Genomic DNA, 25947 nt, shown 5'->3' with positions numbered 1-25947 from the left:
GGTATTTAGGCAATGACGGCTCATGATTCTAAAAAGTGGAGACACTCTGTGAAACCTCTCCCACCAGCTCAAGACATGGAAGCTGGTTCGTGAAGGCTCACAAGGCATAATGAAATTTACTCGGAGTTGAAAGTGGATTTCATGCTCTTTATTCAGCTCATAGTGGTGAGGAGGAATGGAAGTTCCCCCAGAATGTCTGCTTTATAATCATTGTTTACATAATGGGCCCCACATGATTGGCTAATTCCAGGATTCTCCTGTAGGCCAATCAGGTTGTGGATTCACTTCCACCTGGAGCTGGATTGGGTGGCTCCTGTGGATCAATCAGACTGCTGCATTCTGGATCCTATTGTTCTAGGACCAATCAGACTGCTGCATTCTGAATCCTATTCTTGTTCACAGATTCAGTTTACAAGTAAAGCCAAACATTTAAAGTGCAATTTGCCATGTTTCCACACTGCTTGGAGTGCGAATTTCTCCTAACACACACAGTTTTGCATGCGGTTTTGTCTAATGCTCACCTCGCTGCAAAGCAGCTTCCCCAAACATTTTTGTCCATGAATTTTTTTCCTTGAACAACTTTTTATTGGCTTTTAAATAAATACAAATGCAATAACCGCTAAACACTTATCCAGCAGTACATTGAATGGTGTTTGTCTCACCCATTGTCTCTAGACATACATTTACACATTCAACAAACATATTACTTAACGTAGCCCCTCCACTGAGAATATTGAGCAGTTGGTATAAGAAGGTCTTGATTTCGGTCATTAGCATAGCTAAAGAAAGTGGTCTCTATTCGTTGTGCCTTTAATTGCCCTCTTGTGCCTGGTGAGATGCTCAGACTTTGCTATATCCCAGATATTATTTTCCCATAGGTTCAAGGGTATTTCAGTCTGTTTCTTCCATTGCTGAGCGATCACTAATTGTGCTGCAGTCAATAAGAAGCCTACTCGTTGGCTGTGGTGCAGGGTGGAGCCTAAGTCTATGTCCAAAGATACAAGGGCTAAGGCAGGATTTGGAGAAAAGGTTGGTCTGTAATTCTGAATATAATGGAGAATACTCTGTTCTAAAAGTTTTTAACATGGGGGCATTCTCACCAAACATGGATAAGTGAACCAAGCTTTCCACAGCCTCTCCAACATATTTGTCTGTGAATTTCAAAGGGTGGTTGTTGTTCAGTACATACACTGTTCTGCAAACTGCAAATTAAGCAGGTTCACACCAAAATGTGAGCTGAGTTGAATTCCCCCCCCCCATACACACACACACTTCCCTAGTGAACAGGTACTGTATAAATCCACCACAAATGCCTCATTTTTTCCATCAGTAACATGTTGTAGAATATACTTGCTAAAAAACCCCTGTCAGTTCAGAGGGGCCCTAAAATATTACTCTTCATAGTGCGTGATCTTTTTCAGAATTAGTATAATTCCCTGGGAAGAATTTTGGGTGGAGGGTGCCTTGTCTGGTGTGTTGGGGTGTGTGTGTGTGTTTGTGTGCAGTGTGTGGAGGGGTTGGTAAAGTTTCAGTTTCCTCCATTGCACCCTTTCAACACATGCATTATTGGAAATGTATAAAACAGCTAAATTGTGCTGTGCACCTACATTGAACTCCAAGGAGTGGTAGGGATTGAAGACAGCTCAGAATTTGGCCCAAGGGCTTCTTAATATAAAAAAGGCTGCTTGCCATGCATTATTCAAGCGCTGCATTATTCCAACCCAAAATAGGCAATGCACTGATTTATTTACACAGTGGGTGCTGTAACGGGATGAAATTCATGAACTGCGGCTTGGCTCGCCTGAGTTTCTAACCGAGCCAGACTGCATTAAACACATTTGCATGCCAGAGGCAAGAGGTGGAGCGTTAAAAGAGGCAACAAAACCTCCTTCCCGTTTTTGCACCACTCTGTACCAATTGCCGGACGAAAGTGATCCAAGTCCAGAAGTAGTTGCTGGTTTATGTGTTTGCTTGCTGCTGTTTTTGCAACTGCGTTGTACGTACGGCTGCAAAACTCAATGCTTTCCATGAAATAAACATAGCCACATATATTCTGGAAGAAAACTAGATAGTCATAGCTAAATTGGGTAGCCTTCTACTACCCAAAGTCTTGCACATAACCCAGATTAGCAGTTAAAAAAAGAAACCGTTTGGTTAATGCTGCGGTTTTCCAGTTTTCTACCTTCAGCAAACACATCTGCATCAGTTTTTCTGCTAAGACATTCCACCCTGAGAATCTGCCTTGGATTCCCCATTGCAGACTATCCCAGGCCACATGTTAGGGGGGTTATTCAGTTCACATAGGGGCCCCTGAGTATCATGGAATCATAGAATAGAAGAATTGGAAGGACTCCAGGGGTCATCTAGTCCAATCCCGGCAATGCAGGAATCTCAGCTAAAGCACCCAGGACAGATGGCCATATAACCTCTACTTAAAAACCTCCAAGGAAGGAGAGTCTACAACTTCTCGAAAGAGACCGTTCCACTGTTGAACAGCTCTTACCGTCAGAAGGTTTTTCCTGGTGTTCGGTGAGAATCTCCTTTCTTGTTACCTGAAGCCATTGGTTCAACTCCTATCCTCCAGAGCAGGAGAAAACAAGCTTATTCCCTCTTCCATGTGACAGCCCTTGAGATATTTGAAGATGGCTATCCTATATGCAGAATTCATCATGCGAAAGGCTGGACTGGATGAATCCCAAGCCGGATTTAAGATTGCCAGAAGAAATATCAACAACCTCAGATATGCAGATGACACAACCTTGATGTCAGAAAGTGAGGAGGAATTAAAGAACCTCTTACTGAGGGTGAAAGAGGAGAGCGCAAAATATGGTCTGAAGCTCAACATCAAAAAAATGAAGATCATGGCCACTGGGCCCATCACCTGCTGGCAAATAGAAGGGGAAGAAATGGAGCCAGTGAGAGATTTTACTTTCTTAGGCTCCATGATCACTGCAGATGGTGATAGCAGTCACAAAATTAAAAAAAAAAAAAGAGTGATGACAAACCTAGACAGCATCTTAAAAAGCAGAGACAAAGATCTCTATTGTTAAAGCTATGGTCTTCCCAGTCGTGAGGTATGTGAGTGAGAGCTGGACCATAAAGAAGGCTGATTGCCGAAGAATTGATGCTTTTGAATTATGGTGCTGGAGGAGACTCTTGAGAGTCCCATGGACTGCAAGGAGATCAAACCTATCCATTCTTCAGGAAATCAGCCCTGAGTGCTCACTGGAAGGACAGATCCCGAAGCTAAGGCTCCAATACTTTGGCCACCTCATGAGAAGAGAAGGCTCCCTGGAAAAGACCCTAATGTTGGGAAAGATTGAGGGCACAAGGAGAAGGGGACAACAGAGGACGAGATTGTTGGACAGTGTTCTCGAAGCTACCAACATGAGGAGGGAGGCAGTGGAAGACAGAAGTGCCTGGCGTGCTTTGGTCCATGAAGAGTCGGACACGACTAAACGACTCAACAACAACAAATCATATCTCCTCTCAGTCTCCTCCTTTCCAGGTTAAACATACCCAGCTTCCTCATAAGGCTTGGCTTCTAGACCCTTGATTATCTTAGTCACCCTCCTTTGTACACGTTCCAGCTTGTCAACATCACTTAAAGGGAGCTCCCAATTGCTCCTTTGCTGGAGCTATGTGTATTCCCACTTACCCATCAACTGAGTACACCTTGCTCCAGCAGCATGAATCAGCTTGTCTTCAAACCATTGTTAGGTCAGAGGGCAAAAGCTCCATTTTAGCAGCAGTTTCAATGAAAACTTGGTCAGGTGGGAGGGACAACCCACTTGTAAATAACTGACTGGTTGTCCCAAACACCTTTCATATAAAGATCTGCCTCCCCAGGATGAAAAATTTCCTCACCCCTGTTGCAAACTAACCGTTCTTCATCTCAAACATTCTGCAACATAATTGGGCATACTTTGGGATGCTGTAGCAGTGCATGTGATGAGAGCAGAGCTGCCCCCTGACACCAACATCACTGCTGCTTACCTGGACAGGTGGTGGGGCAATGGTGGGGCTGCATGGTTGCCCTGGTGGGACCAGCAGATTGGCAGCTGGTGCAGCATCACAGACCCAACCTCACTGTGGTCCAGGGAAGTAGCAGCAACACAAGTGCTGGGAGGGTGTCTCTGTGTGTCGGGACGTTGCAGATAAGTGGTAAGTTGCTAGGTGAGCAACTTGTGAATTTAGCTGGTCTCCTTTCCCTGTCGCTTCCAAATCTGCCCTTTCTAAAGCAGGTGTTAAAAGCCTTGAACCCTTGAGCTTCATTAACTGAAATGGTTGAGAAAGCGTTGCAGACCCTGAAAATTCATAAGTAGCACACACATTCCCACAAAGAAATAAAAGGATCAAAAGAGCCCTTCTTCAGGCAGAATTGGGTAATCCAGATCACACCGGGTAATTCTGGCCCTACGATAAGGAAAAGAGACCTCCAACTGCATTTTTCAACTTCAAGAAAAGGAAAAATTTAAAGTCGCAAAATGGTCTTATGTTTCTTTGATTTTTCACTTGAATTGCATTCTAAGAATTAGAGGTTTTCAAAAAGAAAGCTCTTGATCTTAACTCAGGGCAGAAATATAAATAGACTGGCAAGCGTCGCGGCAGCGTAGCCAGAAGTTTGTACTCTTTCGTTTAGCTGGTGAGGTTTTTCACATGTCAGAAAACTTCCAAAGTTCAAATGAGCACTTTAGAAGAAATTTGTTCCTGGTGTAGGAGGAATCTTAGCTTGCTTTTGCTTCGGAGTAGAAACTTACAGCCCATGTTTGAATAGCGGATGGAGGCACATCGCTTGATGTCATTCTCAGCTAAACCTGTGAACGGGCTCCTTTCGGTTTCTGACACCGCAGTGCCGAGAAGTGAGCTGCATGGTACCAGCTCAGTTGGTTAGAGCATGGTACTGGTAATGTCAAGGTTGCAGGTTCGACCTCCGAAAGGGACAGCTGCATATTCCTGCATTGCAGGGGGTTGGATGAGATGATCCTCAGGATCATGATTCTATGAATGTGAGGACTCAATGTCACTCATAAGTGCTTTCTATTGGGACTTAGCTTCTGGATAAATCTGGTTCTGTGGAGCAGTCTTCCCCAAACTGGTGCTCTCCACATATTTTGAATTACAAATCCCATCAGCCCCAGCCAGCATGTCTGTGTCAGGAACTCGTCCTACTCTCAAGTAGAACCCTGGCAGAGACCAACTGGCATGTTCTCTCCCTCCTGGTCGATCGTTCGGGAGCTTCAAAAGCTTTCTTCTGCCCGAACATCAAGCTACCAATGCCAACAGACACCGGCACACTTAGGGATCCACAGAGTCTTCGCAGCTTGCGTAACAGACCTCAGCTACTCAGCATTTTGGCTAATCTACTTTATTTACATATAAACACACAAGGAGCACTGCAACATGGCTCCCTCTCTCTCTAGCATCAGACAGCAGAGAGAGTGAACAAAGGACAATAGTCCCACTCTGTTTCTGTTTGTTTTTGCTTTAACTTCTGACTTCTCTCCGAGGAAGACCAGAGAGAGGAGACATGTTTTCTTTCTATTAAGCCTTATGCTTAATAAAGTAGCTTAGTGCTTACAACCCCAGCCTAGCTCTGACTGCGTTTTATCTCTGCTGGACTCTGGATGTGTGCTCAATGTCTCCAAGACATGAGTCACTATAAATCATCGGGGAGGCTGTCGGAACTCCCTAGAGCTGCACGCTGATGGGAGGGTCAGGCTGGAAATGTTCCTGTCGTTTGCCTGGAGGTCGTCCATGCCCCCGGCCAACCCGACAGATGGGAGTTGTAGTCTAAAACATGAGCAGGGTGCTCATTTGAGAAAGGCTGCTATAGGCATACAAAGCTGTCTTACACTGAGACAGATCACTTTAATCTCCAGATTCGTGCTTTTGAAGTTTCATCCGTACCCACCTCACCTCTGATGTCATGTGAAAACAGCCTCACGTGTTAAATGAGGAGGCTTGGTGGGCCAAGACTGACCTACAGGTCCGCCCATCGACTAAAACACCATATCGCACCACTATTGCAAAAGCCTGGGCAAAAAGAGGCATCTTGACCAGATGACAACAGGCTGTAATGAGGAGAGGTGGTTTTAAAGCCCAGGAGCTACCACCAAAAAGACCCTCCATGTGTCACCACCGCTCAAGTCATGTTTGACAGAGGCATAATGAAAGTGTGTCTCTGACTGATTTCCATGCTTGGGCAGGGCAGAGCAAAGGTGCTCTGTTGGATATTTGGAGCCCAAGCTGTTTAGGATTTTATATGTTCACATACAAACTTTGAATTAGGCCCAAAAGAAAATTAGCCACCCGAGCAGAACTATTAAAACTGGTGCAATATGTATCCTGCCATTGGTACCTGCCTGTATCCTGGCTGCCACAATCTTCACCAACTGCAACTATTGACTATCTTCAGTATCATACAGAGTGCATTACAGTAGTCCAACCAGGAGATGACCAGGGACTATATAATTGTAGCCAGGCTTTCTCTGGCAAGGGAGGGCTATAGCTGGGAGCCAGCCAAAGTTGGGAGCAGTCTGGAAATGTTTTTTGTAAGTGGCCTACATAATTTTATTGATGGACAGCCATATAAATTTAATATATTAATACTACTTAAGAGAAATGTAAGCCTTTCTCTCTCTATCCTCTCATCTCCCTCTGTCATCTCCTCCACTTTTGGAATTTTATTGTAAGTTCCTCGAGGAAAGGACATTACTTTTTAAAATACTCCGCTGTAAAATGGCATGGATATTTATGGCTGCAATCTAACCCCACTTACCTGGGAGTAAGGCTGCACACAAGCCATACATTTAAAGCACACTCCCCACACCAGGAATCAGGGAGGGAACTATAGTCCTCCCTTCAATGAGAGACAATTCCCGGTGCTCTTAACACCCTATGGTTCCCAGGATCCTTTTGGAGTGTTCTTTAAATGTATGCAGCCTAAGCACCATTGAGGGACGGGGGTGGCGCTGTGGGTTAAACAACAGAGCCTAGGACTTGCCGATCAGAAGGTCGGCGTTTTGAATCCCCACGACGGGGTGAGCTCCCATTGCTCGGTCCCTGCTCCTGCCAACCTAGCAGTTTGAAAGCACGTCAAAGTGCAAGTAGATAAATAGGTACCGCTCCGGCGGGAAGGTAAACGGTGTTTCCGTGCGCTGCTCTAGTTCACCTGAAGCGGCTTAGTCATGCTGGCCCCATGACCCAGAAGCTGTACACCGGCTCCCTTGGCCAATAAAGCGAGATGAGTGCCGCAACCCCAGAGTCAGTCACGACTGGACTTAATGGTCAGGGGTCCCTTTACCTTTACCTTTAAGCTCCATTGAATTCCATTGGATTTAGTTCTTAGGACTGCACTGTTCAGATACTACTGCACCTACCAATAATAATGATAGTGATGTAAAAATAAACTTTGTTGTATTTGTCAATATGAAGAGAAATTGGGCAAATAACTTAAACAAACTTGGAGCAGAGATCAATTCTAAATCTGGTAAGTGTACATTTTTGTATTTTGATTCCACGGGATTGTGCCAAAGAGCATGATCCTAACCATGTCTACTCAGTTGTAAGTCCCATTTAATTCAACTGAGTAACTTCCAGGTAAGTATGGTTAGGATTGCAGCCTTTCCCCCAGCTGCTCCAAAGCTTCTCCTGATATTGCAGAAATGGCAACTTATTTCATGCATGTGATCAAATTTATTCTTATTACTCCAAAGCAGTCCTCCAGCAAACGAGTGCCATTCCCCCCCCCCAAAAAAAACCAAGTCCTGCAAAGTTTATTAGTACGATAAGAGAAGAATAGACTGTTAGGAGTTTCTTAGAATATTTTTGTGAAGTTACTGACTTGTCTAAGTAACGCCAGACAACATTGATCCATCCCCTCATTATAGCTGCAAGAAGCATTATCATCCACTACCAGGAAAGACACTTAGAACAGAGAAAAGCTTTGGAAAACCTGAAGAGCTGCCTCAATGGAAAAACTGACAAGATAAATAATCAGAGAATTAGATCGAGTATATACAGATGGTTTTGAAGCAATCTTTTACCTCCAGACCATCATTATCACGAAGAAGACACACAAAATGGAAGTACTGGTTACTATGGAAATAGTGGCTACACCTTCAGTAACGTATCACTGAAATGCACTGGTCCCTCCGAAGAACATAAGGATCAAATTAGGCTTGTCCACAGGTTACATTGAACGCTGGTATAAGCTGTATGCACAAATGTTTGTCAGAAAGAGCGTACACTTTTTTTTATTTGTACAGTTCAGCTGTTGTGTACACAAAAAGACCCATCCATTTTAGCATTGTGTATCTTCTTTCTTTTTGGCGATCCCTCATAGCCAAGTAGGATTGTCTTCCAAAAACATGGTTTTAACAGTGAGTCCTTAAGTGACTGTGGAGGCCAGTTCTGGATCCATACGTCCTTCCACAGTGGGAACATAGGTTTCCGGGTGGGAGTTGATCACGGTGAAGATTTGCCAAGCGTGTCTTCCTCTTAGCACGTTTCTCCCTTTCATCCTGAGTTCGAGCGTCTTCAAAACCCATGGCACCCAACATCTGATAGCAACAACAAATAATAACAACTAATGCAGACTCCAGAGCTGGTGACAGTTCTGTGTATGGAGGCAGCGAAACAAATTCATAGTTGAATGCTGAAGTGAGCTAGAAAGATGAAGAAGGCTAGTTAAGTTGCCTGCTTTTGACAAGGCCGAAAACCCACCTTATTGCTTAAGTTCTTTTTTCTTTTTCTTTTTTTCTTTTTGCATCTTTTCACACACTCCTATTGCAGGCTTCCTATTCCAGGTTAGCAGCTCTCGCATGCCTTTGATCTCCCTTGCAATAGAGGGGTTGCCAGTTAAATTGTCATTTTCTCAAACTCCCTGTCAAGTTCACCTCGTTGTGCACATACAAAATCAGCAGCACTTCGTCATATTGAATGTAGGATTAGTTAAACGGATGTGGATGTTTGTATTCATGGAGACATCCTTTCTCTGACTTTTGAGAAAAGTTCCCATTACGGTTAATAGAGTAAGCCTTAGAAGGAATTCAGCTTATATACGAGCTGATATTTATTTATTTTTAGAAAAGAGAACTTGGCATGGATATCACTGCAACGCATAACAGTATAGTTTCTCTAATTTATGAGAGATCTATATGTTTCACATCTGAGAAGGAGGAAGAAACCTTCAATAATGGCTGCGTAAGAAATGAGAATACAACAGGCAATGTGGTATCCTCGTTGCTGGAGACCAACCTCTCAACCTGGTTCCCCCCACCCTGGTGTGGGTGGAGCTATCGCCCTCACGCCGGGGTGGCACCAGAATCACCCAGGGCTATTGCCCAATCATGTCAAAGGGTGATAGTGGGGGAAAGCATAAAAGCGGCAGCGCGATGTGTGCTTGGCTTCTGCTTTGCGCTGCCAAACACCCGCCCACCCTCCCTTTAATTCAGGTGTCCTTTGGCCTTGCTTTGGACTTTGGTTGGTTGCCCGTCTTGAGTCGGGGACTGGGTAGGATTTTTTTCCATTTGGCAAATTGGCACGGGCCACTTGGTTTTTGCCTACCTCTTAGCAATCGTCACAACTTTGTACGGTTAGGCGGTTAGGCATTGACTTATGGTGAATGGGGGAGGGGAGGTCGGCCATTGCCTGCCCCTCCATTTTCAAGGGTATTCCGTTAAAGGCATCCAGGGCCTGGTTCCTGTCCGAAGTCCGCTTGAGGGTGAGGGCCATGCCAGGCCTCTGGGAACACCAGGGGAGATGCAGGCAGGTTCCCCTGAAGCAAGTTGCCTTTGGGTGGTTTACCCTTACAGACTTCCTGCAAAGGGGGCAGGAGTCAGATATAGTCTTGCCAATGCCTAAGCCAATACCGCTCTCATTCCTGTAATCAATAAAGTTGTGGCCAAAATTTTGCCCCAAAACCTTAAACAAAATATCAGTGTCTGTGTGAATTTATTTACCCTAATGGGGGGTCGGCTTGAGGGTCTGGCTACGCAACCAACTCCTAGGGGCCAAGGTCCCTCTGTCCTTACCAATAAAATATTTGAGGGGGCCAGGGCCCCCCGAAGATTGATGGGCATTGCTATTCAAATGGTGTGCGTGTGTCACATCTTGTGATCAATTATGTGGGCTTGTGCTTACCTACCCCCCTCCAATATTTGATTCAAGTTGGCCCCCCGGCTGTTATCATCTTCTTATGAACACACATGTGTGAACTGGCCTGTTCTGCCTTATAGAGAAGCAATGAGAAAGTCCTCTTGCTGCTCTCTGTGTGGGTGCCTGTACCAAATTTCTTCAAAAGAGCAGTGGTTTGACTTGCAACCTGATCATTTTCCTCCCCGTCTTGGGTATCATGGAAAACCACCGAAAGATGATTCAGCAGCCTGCAGTCCTGCAGCTGTGGGTTGGCTGGAACAGCAGTATTTCCTTCAGCTCGACAAAAGAACCCTGTGAATTCCTTCTCCGAGATTCAAAGACTTTCCCCTGCCACTTACTTGTTCAAAGTCTGCTAGGAGATAAGGGAGGAGGGCATTGCCTTCCTCTGTTATCTCTTCACAGACAATGAACAGTAGAAGTAACCACTGCCAGCTAACCCACTTTCTGGAAGGACACAATTCAGATATTCTTCCCAACCCCACAGAAATGATGGCCGTTTGAAAAGTCACGCATTACAGAGGGGTTGCAGAGTAATTTTCTGGGAGTTCGTGGGAAAGGCTACGGCAAGGGTACCTTGGCACGGAAGAGTACAAAAGGGAAAGCCAGAGATGTTCTGCTCTCGACACCAATTAAATCTGGACATAAAAATGTTGGAGTATAATGTTTAGCATTTCTAAGGCACTTTGGAGTGTTCAAAGCACTTCACAGGCACAGAGTTAGTTTGCACTACATGGTAAACCGTAGTTTGGCTTACTGAGTCTTGCATGTAGGAGGGGGAGAAAAATTCAGTTCACATTTAAAGGCAAATTCACAGTTGTTGAAACAGTTCATGAACCAACAAAACACAGCCATCCTATGAAATTCACACTTATCTAAATTCTACAGCGCAATTAATGTGCACAAAAATTCATATACTAAAGTTTGCATTAAAATGTATATGTTACTAAAAATACACTAATATAAATAATATACAAAATACATTGCTTTGCAAGAAGATGTTTATTAGGCAAAATTGCATGCAAAAGTGTATATTATGATAAATTCACTCTAAAACGCCGGTAAATTTTCAGGTAGACATCTTAAAATAAACACAGATTGATGTGAAAATGTGGAGAATTAAATTTAAGATTGGAAAAACGAGAAACGGAGAGAAACCAAAGACTAGCTCATCCCTAGCTACGAACTAGGCCATTGTCTCAGTAATCTTTGGAAGATCTCTGCAAGCCAGACCAGGGTTTTAGAATTCCCATATAGTGGGTTACTTAAAGCCACTAGAGAAAGAAAATCTTTGGGTGCACAAAATATTATTTATTGGGTATAATGCATTTTCAATCAAATTTTCCTAGGGGTCCTGTAAAATAAAGGCCTCTGTGTTCTGCACTCTCCAAGTACTCTTTTGCAAAATGAATCACTTTTCAAGAGGGTAATTAGAGAGTACACAACACAGTGTGAGGTATTTTACAGTACCCCAGAGGAAGATTTCATTCAAAATGCAGTGGGCCTAATAAATGATATTTTGTGCATTAGAGGTTTCCACTTTTTCTTCACTGAGGTGTGGTGAGATTTGGAGCACAGCCTCTATGCTCACAGCTTACACAAGAGATAGAGCGCATCTATGCAGATATGTGAATGTCAGGATGCTGTCAGCGGCTCCCGGCTGGTTGCCCAGGGAAGTATAAAGACAAGTTTCTTTACAGTCCTTTAATTATTTCAAACTTTACGGAGAGAGGTTTGTTGTTGTTGTTGTTTAGTCGTTTAGTCGTGTCCGACTCTGATCGCCAAAGAATTGATGCTTTTGAACTATGGTGCTGGAGGAGACTCTTGAGAGTCCCATGGACTGCAAGAAGATCAAACCTATCCATTCTGAAGGAAATCAGCCCTGAGTGCTCACTGGAAGGACAGATCGTGAAGCTGAGGCTCCAATACTTTGGCCACCTCATGAGAAGAGAAGACTCCCTGGAAAAGACCCTGATGTTGGGAAAGATGGAGGGCAGAAGGAGAAGGGGATGACAGAAGACGAGATGGTTGGATAGTGTTCTCAAAGCTACCAGCATGAGTTTGACCAAACTGCGGGAGGCAGTGGAAGAGAGAAGTGCCTAGCGTGCTCTGGTCCATGGGGTCACAAAGAGTCGGACACGACTAAACGACTAAACAACAACAACAACAATGATACAGCAACTTTTTCAAACTGCTCCCAAGTAACCCTGGAACAGAACTTTTTTCCAGTCTTAAGTCCATGCTTCTACATTTCCCCATAAGTTTTCTTTTTTTAAAAAAAAAACCTCCTCCTGGAAATTCACCAGCATTTTTGTATGCAATTTTTCTAAATATACACATTTTTCAGACCAATTTTCCCTAATGTGGATGCATCTTTATGTGTCATTTTCACCAATATATGCATTTGTTATGCATACTTTACCCTAGTATATGCATTTTTGTACACTTTACTTGGCTGGAGAACTTGGTTGAAAATTCAGATAAGTGTGCGAATCTTGAAGGACAGCTGCACTTTAGTTCACATATTGTTTCAGAAATCGCAAATTAGGCAAGTTCGCATCTCAGTGTGAGACTGAATTGAATTTCTCCCTTCTTTCTAGTTGAACATAGATAGCAAGCACCCTATAGAAGTTATGGGACACCAGCTCCCATCAGCCCCAGCCAGCAGGGCCAAGGGTCAGAAATTGTGGCAGCTGTGGTCCTTCAATATCTCAAGAGCATCATGCTGGTTAGCCCTGCCTGCTCTACAATGACTACCAGTGTCTCTCCAGGGTTTTGGACTTGCATGTCTCTCCTGGAAATTGTTTGAATCTGGGATCTTTTGCATGCAAGACATGTGCTCCACCAGTGAGCTATGGACCTCTTTTGTATTCTCATCAGGGGTTTCTTAATGAGAAATTCAGTAATATCAGACAAGCTTTCCTGACAGCAAACCTGTCCACCACTACTGATCCGCAGCTACAGGGGTTTTTGCTGTGTATCTTCTAGGGCACATTCTGTGATCACAATGGGCAGTAATAAGGCCCAACAAGGCCCATTGTGAATCCTATAACATTCCCTAAGAATCTTCTGCAATGCGGGGGGCGTAGGGGTTGGTAGGCAAGTTGCATATTTGCTATCAAATAACCAAGTAGGTAGCTTGGAAGCAAAGTAGGTAGGTAGCAAACACTGAAATCTAATATGTTTGAGTGTCAAATGTAGGTTACCAAATACACAAAGAACATGGGAGCATGCACAGGGCCTCTGGACAATATTTTGACACCAACATTTGCTAAGGAGAATTCCGAGGAGCACATTCATTTCAGCTCTCTCTCACACCCTTAGACTCCTGCCCTTTTCTCAAATTTGGAAACCCTCTTTTTCCCCCTGTCAAAGGCTGCATTCCCTTGGGGAATCTGGAGCTATGCTGGATCTGGGCAGGGGCAGAACCCCAAATGAGTGAAGCTCCATTTAATTTTCTTTCAGCCACCTCCATCTTTTCCTCTCTCTCTTCTGCCCAACCAGGAACACGCACAGCCTGCCAACCTTAGCCTTTGTACTTACAACCAGCCCAAGTTGGCTGCAGTGGCAGTCAGCTTCCTCCTCCTCCATAGCCCTTGTAGAATTCAGCAAGGAAGGAAGATGGGGTCAAAACCATAATTAGTTAGCTCTGCCTACTGTCTTTTGCTGTATCTGCACCAATGGGTACCAGACACACTGCTCCCTCTTTCTCCCATCAGTCCATTTTTTTTAGTTCCCATTTCCCCCTTTGGCTGTTCTTTGCCTCTGGACCCCACAGCCACATGAAATCAGCCTGAGGGATTCATGGAATTAAACCAAGGGATAATGTGGCCCAGCCCTCAGCCTGCAGGTTCCCCACCCCTGCTACACTCAAATTATTTGGGAGTAAGCTGCATTGAACATAGTGGGGCTTGCTTATGAGTAAGCATGCATAGGACTGCTCTGTTAGGCCTTTATTCATACACCTGGGATGGGGTTTCATTGAACTTCATAGGACCTGCTTCTGAGTTGACATGCATAAGATGGTACTGTGATCTGCTACAACACAACAGGAAATGGTATATATATGTTAGCTTAAGACCACCAGCTATTACAAGGACTTTACTACAGTGGTACCTCGGGATGTGAACAGGATCTGTTCCAGAGCCCCATTTGCATCCTGAACGGAACGCAAGACGTGACGGCGTGTCTGCTCGGGCGCGGGTCGCGTTTTGCTGCTTCCGTGCATGCGCGTGACGTCATTTTGAGCGTCTGCGCATGTGCGAGCAGCGAAACCCAGAAGTAACGTGCTCCGTTACTTCCAGGTTGCCGCGGAGCACAACTCAAACGTGCTCAACCCAAAGCGCATTCAACTCAAGGTATGACTGTATTAGCAAACGACCCATTGGTGTGTATATTCGCTTCCCCATAAAATCTCCCTCTCAGCCCCCCTCCTGACTGTCAGCTGTGAGCATCAAACAATATATTATTATTAATATTATTCAGAAATGAACATACTTCACCAGCACAAATATCAGTCCTTATATCAAAGGAATAGCAGGAAAAGGAGCCCTCTGTCTATGATAAAGGAAAGTATCTGAACCCACATCACCAAAGCTCGACACACTGCCATCCATAGCAGGCTCATTTGCTTTCTGCCTTATCTGTCCCAGAGCATAATCATTCGCAGTGGCATCTCCACGTCTCTCTATAATTTGGGGTGATATGTGACATTAGGCTATATTTCATTTAGGTGCGGCACCTGCACTTCGGTGTTTAAGAACATCTGATCGGGAGAATTGCCCTACAAGAAGGCATGGGGCTATTTACGGCCTACAATAACTCAGCGTGAGTTACAGAACTGCAGCCCAGATCCTAATGGGCTGATTACCCCTTCTGCCGAATCATCAGTAAAGATATTAAAGAGAAGCAGCTTGTGTTCTGGCGGTAACAGCCTATGTGACAGCTCCAGCTCAGTTTGCTGCTACCTCTTCCCGCTCCTTGTTTACAGAGCCACAGACGGCTTTAAGCCTATGTGACAACGCTCAAGGCCAAGTGAAGTCGAATTGATTTTCCAAGATTACAAGGAATGCTCTACCTTATGCTTTCCTTTCAAAGAATAATTTTACCTGTGGCAATCATAGGGTTTGGAGGGAGCAGGGAGGACAAAGATACCCGTCAGTGTGGCCTTACTCTGCACCAGGTTTTAGCCTTGAGCTGATGCCCACCTGAAAGCCTGTTCACGAAGAATCTGACCCATCTTGTCTTGGAGACCGGTCCATTCCAGGGACACAGGTGGCACTGTGGTCTAAACCACCGAGCCTCTTGGACTTGCCAATCATAAGGTCGGCAGTTTGAATCTGCACGATGGAGTGAGCTCCCGTTGCTTTGTCCCAGCTTCTGCCAACCTAGCAGTTCGAAAGCATACCAGCGTGAGTAGTACTGCTGTGGCAGGAAGGTACACAGCGTTTTTGTGTGCTCTGGCACTCATCATGGTGTCCCGTTGCGCCAGAAGCGGTTTAGTCATGCTGGCCACATGACCCAGGAAAGCTGTGTGTGGAGAAATGCTGGCTCCCAAAGTCTGAAAGCAGAGATGAGCGCTGCACCCTATAGCCGAATTCATCTGGACATAAACATCCAGGGGTCCTTTGCCTTTACCATTCCAGTGAATCTCAGTCTGCCCTCAGCTAGTTCCCTGCATCTGCCCATCTTCTTACTCACAACCATTTTTCTAGAAAAAGAGATGCTGGAACTCACCATGAACACCTCCCTTGTTCTCTTTGAATGATAATGGCACTCACCTGAGAGTTCCAGCTGAAAAAAAGTGCTGCTTACAACTGGTCCAAGGAGTGGCATTTGCAGTGGCGCTGTGGGTTAAACCACAGAGCCTAGGACTTGCCGATCAGAAGGTCAGCGGTTTGAATCCCTGCGACGGGGTGAGCTTCCATTGCTCGGTCCCTGCTCCTGCCAACCTAGCAGTTCAAAAGCATGTCAAAGTGCAAGTAGATAAATAGGTACCGCCCCGGCGGGAAGGTAAATGGATTTCCCATGCGCTGCTCTGGTTTTGTCAGAAGCGGCTTAGTCATGCTGTCCACATGACCTGGAAGCTGCACGCCGGCTCCCTCGGCCAGTAAAGCGAGATGAGCGCCGCAACCCCAGAGTCGGTCATGACTGGACCTAATGGTCAGGGGTCCCTTTACCTTTACTTATTCCTCCTCCTTAGTCTCAGTGTCACCTTTATAGAACTCCTGCAAAATAACCAAGCCAATGAAACAGGAAGTAACAGAAATAATTAATTAACGTGCAAAGGGAGATCCAACTTGTAAAAATATACTGTAATATAATATGGAATGTCAATGCAGATATGGATAACAAGGAATAAGCAACCAGTTACTGAAAATACAAAACAATACAGAACTAAATTTCAACAAGACTGAGCTACCAATATGTATCATTATGGTTAATATTCCTATCAGTGAAATGAATTCCATATATTTTAAAAAAATCATGCATCTGTAAAGTTAATGTACAAATTCCTTGAGGAAGTTCACTTACTGTTGTTATGCAGTAGTACAGATAATATTCATAATCCCCCACCCTCAATTGAGTCAAACTGATCAATTAGTCTCTCCCATGACTTTAAGAACAGCAGAAGCAGCTGGGAAGGTAGAAGAGGAGTTTAGGAATTTTCTTTTTTTAAAGAATAGCTTTTTAAAAAATAGTTTTATAAGTTGTGTGTCTTTGTTTCTCATTATTATTATCACCATCATCATCACCATCATATACATTTATTGTAACTGTTAAGAGTGCATTTCTGTTTATTATTTGCTGATGTTTTGAGAGTTAATTTTATTGTATAGTATTATATTCCAATAGATTGTTAAATATTACTTTATTTGTTATAAGTCGTTCCATTTCAAAGTTTTGCTTTATTATGAGTTTTTGTATTGGCTCAGATTATTACAAGGTTTGTGTTCTTTTTTTTTGGTATATTTTGTTGCTGTGAACTGCCCTGTGTATAATAATATAGAAAGGCGGTGTACAAATTGCAAGTGAAATGAAAATGAAATGAAAAATTGACAAGCCTTGAGCCCCCAGTGGCACTACTGAAACTCAGATACTGTAGTAGCCACTACAGTTAACACTATTCCAGCTTCTGTAATCTCAGAGATGACACGTTGTTCTTGTTTGAAAATCAAGAAATCCTGCAAACACACCCATCATCTTGCAGAAAAGAGCAGTTGCCAAAAAGAAGGGCATCCCTGTGAACGTTGTCATGGATTATTCTGGGATGCACACTGACACAGTTCAAGCCAAGAGACTGGGTTGAGGAAGCAAATCTATTTAGTCTCCAAGGGGAGTTTAAAGATTGATTAGTGCCTGTTCGTCATCCTTGCTCGGTGTGAGACTTGCCTTCCAGTGCTGCAAGTGCCATTCATCTGAAATGCACTTCTTGAGAATGATCATGTCAGCAAAACTTTATGTCACATAAAAACAGCCGTTGGGTATGGGGGGGGGGGATCCAGAAGTTACAGAGGAGAGGGAAGAAGAGTAATCTTTTTCAGCTCACACATAGATTCATGAGCTCAGATGCAAGAGCTCTAGGGCAAGGAAGATTGCTAGATCTCCTTTATGAGATATCCTTTCCTTCAGAACATCACAGATCTATTATACACAATAGATGATGCACCCAGGGGGAGGGGGGAACAGTTCTTAAAATATATGCTTCGCTTTATCTATGGGCCAAGCCAAACAGCATATGGAAAGACACCTGAACTTAAATTAATTTACTTGATTTAAACCGAAAAGCAGCTTCGGAGGCTGTGGTCAATGAAAGAAACCCAGTAAGGAACAGTTGCAACTTCACCTTTTCCTTTTCTTCTGTTTTTCTAGTCAATTCCTCCCCCAACAGCTGCTTTCTTACAGGAGTCTTTTTCTCTTCTAAGGAGAAAAGCAGATGGCAGAAACCAGTTCAGAGTAAGGCAAGGTCAGATGGGGAAATGGCTAAGCACTTTTCTCTCCCTGCTGTTCCTCTGTGCTGCACCCTTCACCTGATTTTCAGTTTAATAGGTCCGCCTCCTATGTACCTTTTAGTTTGGCCCTATGTCTCCAAACTGACCCCAAAGGCTTACTTTAGATGCAACAAGGTGAGTAGCCATTTGCCTAGACTCCTAGAGCATCATCCTATGAGTTGGAAATCAGAAAAAGATGATCAGCTCTGAACAAACCCATTGTCCCATGACCGAACCTGGGACTTCCATCACACTGGCTTGCTGAATTGACTCTACCATGATATAGAGGGAGTCACTGCCTCCGGCAGCTCTGGGAAGCCATTAAAAGTTGGCAAACGGTCCAATACTGAATGTGCTATTGTATTATTTACTACTAGAGGAAATACTCTTTGGATATCCACAATGTCTCAGTCCAGCCCTTCAATATTTGATATTACCATCCAGCAGATTGCAATTAAAATGGCACTGCCTTGGAAAATTAAATACTTTTTCGAATGGGTAATTGAGTCTTGATTAATGTTGTTTATCTGGAAATAAAGTGCTTTCTCTCTTTTTTGGAAGCATGATGAGATTTCTCCTCATTTCAGTCTCCACAGTGCCCAGGTACAGTCCCATTTTCTAATGTTCCTTTTACAATGCAGTGCATGCTGGGTTATGGAACTGTGGCTCTTTGAGTGATATACCGGCAATTCACACGAAATTTCATTTGCGCCAGTGGACATGGTGTGACACAACAGTGAACATCATTGGACAACAGTGCTATTCCCCCGCCCTTTCTGCACATACATGCTTTCTGTTCCCTTATGATTCCACCAGAAAGAACCATACAGTGGTACCTCAGGTTAAGTACTTAATTCATTCCGGAGGTCCGTACTTAACCTGAAACTGTTCTTAACCTGAAGCACCACTTTAGCTAATGGGCCTCCTGCTGCTGCCACGCCGCTGAAGCACGATTTCTGTTCTCATCCTGAAGCAAAGTTCTTAACCTGAAGCACTATTTCTTGGTTAGTGGAGTCTGTAACCTGAAGCGTATGTAACCTGAAGCATATGTAACCCGAGGTACCACTGTTGACCAGTATACTGTCTCAGACTTTGTCACTTTACTCCTATGATCTTTTGGGTTAAGGGGGCTGCAAACAGGTTGCTTTCTGGAATCGTGTAACACAGAAATGAGCGCTAAACAAGCACTATATTCCATTAGCTTTCCAGAAGCGGATTTTACATTGTGTGAAAGTTCGGATATAATGTGGAAACAAACAGATAGGGAGGAAATGGAATAAACTGCCTTGTGAATTCAGCCAAGACAAAAAACGAAGAGGGTGAAAAACTGGGAGCCCTTTCTGGGTACAGTGGTACCTCGGGTTAAGAACTTAGTTTGTTCCGAGGTCTGTTTTTAACCTGAAACTGTTCTTAACCTGAGGTACCACTTTAGCTAATGGGGCCTCCAGCTGCTGTCATGCCACCAGAGCACAATTTCAGTTCTCATCCTGAAGCAAAGTACTTAACCCGAGGTACTATTTCTGTACCCTGTCTGTAACCTGAAGCGTCTGTAACCGAGGTACCACTGTATAGAAATGACTAGTTATGACAGTGAGCTTTATTTCTCTTACAAGCTGCCCTGGAAATCTCATAGAACTTCATTACTTTAAGATTTCATTTTCACTTTGGATAAAAAGATGTCATTCGGCAATGTGACAGCTCCACAGGGTATTGTATCCACGGCCATCGCTGACTTTGTCAAATCAACATGGAAAATTCAAGACTATTACTTTCTCCTTTTAAGTACCACCACTAACACCCCTGACACGTAGCTTACTTTTTCCCTCCCTTCCTAATGCACTGAACGAATTCTGTGTCGACTAAAAAAATAAATGCAGGGTGACTTCAGACTTTACCATCCAGAAAGCTCTTGAAGGAAAACTCTCCATCTCTGAACCAGAGGAGAAAAACACAGATGTAGCTTAAATTGAGTTTCATGGCTGGATGGAAGATGTAGCTGAGATACCGGATAGGCACTTCCACCCGATTCATCTTGTCAGGCAATGGACATTAGCTATCAAAGATTTGTTTCCTAAGAGAGATTTATCTGCAATGTACACTCTAAATGCCAATGCTTTTTCATGATACAAGCAGCCTCCCCTCAAAGCTGCATGCAAAAAGTAATGGATTATTCTAGGTGTTGAGTTCTTATTAATTTAATACAAAGCAACGTCACTCACTTTGTGGGTTCAGAGCTAGAGGCTGTTTATTAATGGACAGGCTGACATAGGAAAATGAATGCAGCCACAACAACAAGCTAAAGGGTGGGGTCTTAGCTCCAACCCTTAATGATTAGAGACAATATTCAACTCTATAATCACTAATTATTACACGGGGAGCTACAAAATATTTATTTTTATTTTATTTATTAAATTTGTGTGCCACCCTTGATCCGAAGACCGCAGCTTAAAAATACAAACTGAAAACACAAAATACATAATAAAACAAAAGCAAGACAAACCAATGACCCCCCCCCCAACACATTTAAGAGATCATAGTTTCCACATTCTCATTTTCTGGAAAATGTGAGGGGCAATATTGCTAGTTATATAAAGAAGTTGCTTGCAGAGTTGGCTAAGGAGAAGAGATTGTACCAGCTGAATGTCCTGCAGGTGGTGGGTGCTAGATCAAAGGAGGCAAGGTTAGGCAGGAGACGCTCCTTGTCACAGCTTGTTCAGGCTTCATGTGACCCTGCAGATGTTTCTGGACTCTGGTTCCCATCAGCCACTGCGGCCAATGGCCAGGGATGGTGAGAGTTGTAGTCTTGAAACAACTGGAGATCTACAGGTTCCACACCCCCTGGGCTTCCAGGAAGAGAAAGAAATATGGCAAGAAACCGTGAGGCTAGTGACTTGGGATGCATTCCAAAGCCGAAAGATGGAACCAAGCAAATCACCTATCACTAAGCTCGAGAGACTGCATGCATTGTGAAATAATACAGACTGTGCCAGGGAATTAAGGTAACAATTCAGGGCTTTTGCTAGAGATCTTTTAAGGGGGGAAAAAAATTAAACACAAATCTGAAATATAAGCATCTAGGAGCTTCCATGCAGCCCTCACTGTATCAACATCAGAAGGAACAGTTATGATTGTTGTCACAAAGGAAGAAGAGAAGCACAGCCTGCCTAACATTTAGAGATATAAAGCTTTCATATCCCCTTCAGTCTTCTTCCCTTTGTGACTTCCACGGGATTTTCATTTCCAGAGATATTATGCTACTTGCTTTCAAAGGAATTCAATATCCCCCCCCCCCCTTTTCCCTCATTCAGAGAAGTAATTTCACAGCAAAGTACCACAGAGCAATGTCCTGGGTATTCATTTTCTGAGCCAATCTCAGAAAGTCAATTTGTGTTGCAGGGGAGTCATGAAAATGGGATAAGTCCACTGGGTTTGTGGGATTCCGTGGCCAGCCTCGTCCGTGTCTCCTGTTGCACAAAGGTTATGGTGGATGCTCAAAAGGAGGGCATCTATTGATGTGAGCTGTGTGGCGCTGGGACCTGACTACTGTGAGTTCCATAATAGTCTGGCTAATGTTACCTGAAGGCATTGATCTTGATCCCAGCAACGGATTACCACTTCATCTATCTCTGGCCTCACCATGAAGGTCATATAGCTGAGTCTGTACCCATCACAATTATTTATTTGATTTGCTCCTCGTTGATTTAGAAATTAGAGGAGAAATCTTAAGAGTCTGAGGTGAAAAAGAGATGAGTTACTTGCTTGGTTACTCCTCTGCAGATAAAAAGCTAATCCTGATAAAACCTAGCCTGAAATCCTTCCAGTCTACATAAAGTCAAGGTCAGGCATTATTAGACAATCAAGGTTAGAGCTACACAATTTTCTGAAGGAAAATAAAATAGAGAACACAGCCCTCATCTATTCGTATGCCTTGACATATTTAAGTAATATAGGAATACTTTTTTAAAAAAACAGAATTGTTTATTAAGGTTCAAGGTAAGAAGAATAACAAGACAATCTCACCCCAGGGGCCCCAAATCCAATTGTAAGTTAAGTATGCTTAACCTCATTTGTTTGGACCTAGGCTTAGTAGACACAGAGTAGACCGATCGAAATAAATGGAATTCAGTTCATTCCAATTGACTTCAATGTGTTTTTTCTAGGTTTGTCTAATTCTGGATCCAACCCATTAATTTTCATTTTTTCATTCATTTATTTATAACATTTAAATCTCCACACACACCCTTCATTTCAAGTGATCCATTTGCAGAGTTAAGCAGTTGGATAGTGGCTACAACCTTATATGTACCATTATGGGCCACGCACATGGTTGGTGCTTTAAAAAAAGAAGAAGTAATAATTGCTACTTCATTTGGCAAAGCAACCAAGCCACTTGCCTTAACAATGACTTTCTCATTGTGGAAAAGTAAACCCAGAGATCCATTGTGTTGTGTGTTTCTTTGCCCTGCTCCAACCCACAGATTACAGCGGTACCTCGGGTTACATACACTTCAGGTTACATACGCTTCAGGTTACAGACTCTGTTAACCCAGAAATTTTACCTTGGGTTAAGAACTTTGCTTCAGGATGAGAACAGAAATCGTGCTCCAGCAGCGCAGCGGTAGCAGGAGGCCCCCATTAGCTAAAGTGGTGCTTCAGGTTAAGAACAGTTTCAGGTTAAGAACAGACCTCTGGAACGAATTAAGTACGTAACCAGAGGTACCACTGTACCAATAATATTTAGCATTTACAGAACACATTTCACACACAATATTTTAATAGCTCTTATAATGCCCCTGTAAGATATAACACCATTTTTATTCCCCATCGGAATGTGGAGAATGTATATAGAAATGTGGTCGTAAATATGAGTTGCGGGTGAGTTTGTGGGTGGGTCTTCACCCCAGCTCCATTTTCCTGTTCTCCTGGGCTTGGTCACTTTTCTTTCCCTCCACAGCTAATTCCTCCAGCATCACTTGTGTCCCCTTAAAAACTGTACCTAACCAGCCAATATTGACAGCTGTTCTCTCCCCCCCCCCCAACAAAATATCTTTATTTGAAAAGAGATTACATGAGAGAGCAATGATTGGTCTACTGGCTGCTGCTCTCATAGCAGTCTAAACCAAAAGACCCTTTTCTTTATTGCTGTTCAGGCAAGACTGGGAAAGACGAGAAGCTTCCTCATATATTAAAGGTTGTACATTCCTCAGACCTAGAGATAGAGATGATAGAGATAGGGATCTGCTTCTCCTCCCTTTCAGTTTTCCAAGAGGACTAGCCTAAGCTAGTGAAGGAAGAGATGGTTGATGGATACACTCAGTCATAGATACCCAGAACCCTGTCTGAGAAGGTATTGCAGATGAGGCTGAAAATGGGGTCTAGTCTTAAGCTTCTTCAGCAACAAGTTCAATATTTTAGTGATACTTCTAGGCTCACAATCCCTAGGTAGATTTACTGATATTTACTCAGAAGAAACAGTCACATCTGGCTAACTTGATTCAAAAATACACTCTCACACCCCGCTCACACACAAAAACAAATCTCACTACAGCCAACCAACCACACCCTAAGCCACCCTCAACCTCTCTCACCACCAAGGAAATACAAGCCAATAGTAAGAGAACCCACACAACTAAAGCTGTCACAACCCCCCTCCCAAAGTAGAAAAATAGAAGCATAACCACCGGACCCCACCCTACTTACCAAGAAAAGGGAAGCTTTAAACAGAACAAAGCAGAACAGTTCGATCCTGTTTCCACTTGCTGTTTTTATTTAATCAACTCCACTTGGTTTAGTTAAAACCAAGGACTTGTACATTGACCACTAATAATGAATCATATGTTCTAGATATTATTGCAAATTTATTGTGCTATTTTTGCAGTGTACAAATGACATTAGAAGACTTGCTCTTTCTTTCTTTCTTTTTTTAAATACTATTTCATTAAGCTTTTCACAAAAGAGAAAAAGAAAAATACAAAAACAATAAAGAAAAACAATTAAAAACAATTCAAATTTTCATAACATATCTTGCATTTGCTTGGTTCCCGGACCTCCCCACACCTCCCCTCTTTGTATTCCAATTCAATTTATTTATTCAGCAAATCCTTTCCCTCTTTACTTTGTCCTTATCTTGATCTTAATATATTATACCTTTAAATTTTCACCTGTTAACATTCCGTTTTTACATATTCCTTCATACCGTTGTTACTAAAAATCCCTTAACCTCAATCCAGCATCATTCTAACATTCATTAATTTTGTAATATTTCTGTAAATAATCTTTAAATTTCTTCCAATCTTCCTCCACCAACTCTTGGTCTTTCTGTTTATACCATTTATTATTCCTATGGTCCTTGTTTATAAAATCCAATTAAAAAAAAATTAAGAAGAAGAAGAAGAAAAGGAAGAAGAAACAGCCACACAGTTCAGTGGGACTTATTCCCAGGGAAGTATGTCTATGACGATTATGACCTTATAACCTCTGACCACTGGAGATATGGCTGTAATTGAACTTCTCAAGTACAGATCTAAACCTGCCAACTAAATGCATGAAGTTTCATAAACATATCAGATATCAGGGTGCTGCCTTGCTTTTTTTTTTTTTTTAAAAAAAAGGCCCTTTAATACAGTTGAAAGAAAGTGGTGCAAAATCCCACATATTTTTAGTTTTTAGTTCTTTTTGGTGCTCTCAGTTATACAATTGTAATAACCTTATAATTGTTTAGTGACACACCAGCAGTAAAGACGATATGAAAAGAGAGGGCAAAAGATTATACCAATTTGCATAAAATGTGGGTTTGTTAATTGACGCACATAGATGCAAAATGAGAAATAATTGCTAGAATTTAAATTTCACAGAAGAGAAGCTAATTCATTCCCCATCCAAATTGCCCCAAATAAAATTGTTTAATTTGTACCCCAGTCCCAAATCAGCCAGTTTTCCTTCTCTCCCTCCCTGCCTTGGAGAATCAGCAAAGCCTGGGAAGAAAGGTTCGTCTATATGTTTTGTAAATTAATTAATATGGGTGTTTTATGTAAAACAGTTATTTGGTTTGTGACTTGTTAAAAGCTTAGCAGCTTACTTCTAACTGAGGTCTAAAAGCCCTGTTGCATATGTGGTATACTGTTGGCAGCCTGCCAGGAAACAGCAGGACTGATAAAGTCCATGTCAGAGGAAGTAACTATTTGCCTCGAAAGGTTTACCATTATATCAGTGACATTAGAGTCCAGCGCTTTAATAGTGGACAGCAGAATAAGAAAGCAGGGCAGCAAAACCAGGCAGTGACAGGTCAATTAGGGAACCAATACCTTTGCTCATTGGTCCTTAGTTAGGAACCAATGAGCTGCCAGGCTGCTAGAGTGTAGCTTTCGATTGGCTTGAAGGCTATGGCTGGAGAGAATAAAAGGGGCAAGCGCAGCATGATCAGAGTGAAGATGGTAGGTAGGTAACAGTGTGGAGAAGACAATGCAGAGCTCAAAGAAGCACCTTAGAGACCAACTAAGTTTGTTCTGGGTATAAGCTTTCATGTGCATGCACACATCTTCAGATACACTGAAACAGAACTCACCAGACCCTTATATATATAGTGGGAGGGTGCGGTGGGGTTTTTCTCAGAAGGGTAGTAGGAGGTAAACCATTGAGTCAATCACCCATCTCCTACTACTCTTCTGAGAAAACCACCACCCCAAACCTTAGACAACAAACTTAGTTGGTCTCTAAGGTGCTACTGGACTTTTTTTAAAAAAATATATATATATTTTGACTGAGTCAGACCAACATGGCTACCTACCTGAATCTAGCT

The 25947-nt window shown here is 43.0% G+C and overlaps 1 long non-coding RNA gene across 1 annotated transcript in view; it reads left to right on the top strand.

Moving 5' to 3' along the window:
• LOC310668040 overlaps positions 1-25947 on the top strand; it is a 1372673-nt gene that overhangs the window by 501148 nt on the left and 845578 nt on the right. The window lies entirely within an intron of this gene.

The sequence above is a fragment of the Podarcis tiliguerta genome (genome assembly GCF_965153285.1).
Source record: "Podarcis tiliguerta genome assembly, chromosome: 17".
NCBI lineage: Eukaryota > Metazoa > Chordata > Lepidosauria > Squamata > Lacertidae > Podarcis > Podarcis tiliguerta.
Note: the sequence above shows the minus strand (reverse complement) of the source record. Positions and strands in the feature narration are given on the sequence as shown.